The sequence below is a fragment of the Mandrillus leucophaeus genome, unplaced genomic scaffold (genome assembly GCF_000951045.1).
Source record: "Mandrillus leucophaeus isolate KB7577 unplaced genomic scaffold, Mleu.le_1.0 Scaffold112, whole genome shotgun sequence".
NCBI lineage: Eukaryota > Metazoa > Chordata > Mammalia > Primates > Cercopithecidae > Mandrillus > Mandrillus leucophaeus.
The window spans coordinates 1,117,001-1,118,472 of record NW_012099432.1 but is presented as its reverse complement, the minus strand read 5'-3'; positions in this window follow the sequence as shown (position 1 = coordinate 1,118,472).

Here is a 1,472-nt window from a genome sequence, read left to right as displayed (position 1 = left end):
AAAGAGGCTGAGGTGGGAGGATCACTTGAGCCCAGGAGTTCAAGACCAGCCTGGACAACATAGCGAGACTCCATCTCCACAAAAAAACTAATAATGTGTGATTTTTAGTATGTAAACTATACTTCACCAGGTGCAGTGGTTCATGCCTGTAATCCTAGTACTTTGGGAGGCTGAGGCAGGTGGATCACTTGAGGTCAGGAGTTTGAGACCAGCATGACCAACATGGCAAAACCCCGTCTCTACTAAAAATACAAAAAGTAGCTGGACGTGGTGAGGTGCACCTGTAATCCCAGCTACTCAAGAGCCTGAGGCAGGAGAATCGCTTGAACCCAGGAGGCGGAGGTTGCAGTGAGCTGAGATCATGCCACTGCACTCCAGCCTGGGCGACAGAGCAAGACTCTGTCTTGAAAAAAAAAAGAAAAAAGGAGCAACAACAACAAAAAACACCAAATTACACTTCAATTTAAAATGTAGGCTGGACCGGGCGCGGTTGCTCATGCCTGTAATCTCAGCACTTTGGGAGGCCAAGGCGGGCAGATCATGAGGTCAGGAGTTCAAGACCAGCCTGGCCAATATGGTGAAACCCTGTCTCTATCAAAAATACAAAAATTAGCCGGGCATGGTGGCACGTGCCTGTAGTCCAAGCTACTGGGAAGGCTGAAGCAGAAGAATCGCTTGAACCCAGGAGGCAGAGGTTGCAGTGAGCCGAGATCACGCCACTGCACTCCAGCCTGGGCGACAGGGCAAGACTCCATTTCAAAAAAAAAAAACAAAAACGGTAGGCTGGGTGCAGTGGCTCAAGCCTCTAGCTCCAGCACTCTGGCAGGCTGAAGCAGGTGGATAGCTTGAGCCCAGGAGTTCCAGACCACCCTGGGCAACATGGCAAAACCCGGTCTCTACAAAAAATACAAAAATTAATCAGGCATGGTAACTTGAACCTTGTAGTCCCAGATCCTTGGGAGGCTGAGGCAGGAGAATTGCTTAAAACCAGGAGGCAGAGGTTTCAGTGAGCTGAGATTGTACCACTGCACTTCACCCTGGGTGACAGAGTGAGCCCTTGTCTCAAATTTAAATATATATATATATATATGTGTATATACTAATAAAATAATAATAATACAGATAGACCCTTCTTGCACATGACAGGGCCCTGGAAATGTTCTTTTTTCCTTATCTGGGTGCTGGCCAGATGAGGTGTTCACCTTGTGAAAGCTCCTTCAGCCTCATATATTTAGGATCTATGCCCTTTTATGTATATATTTCCTACTTCAAAAAAAAGTTTAAAATAAGTATTCCCTTTGATTGGCTAAATAAAAGACAGTCCATCCACAAACGTACTATTCTATGATACTGTGAAAAAATACTGTGCTGGGAGCCATGGCACACACCTGTAATTGGTCCCAGCTACTCGGGAGGCTGAGGTGGGAGGATCCCTTTAACTCAGGAGTTCTAGGCTAGCCAAGGCAACATAG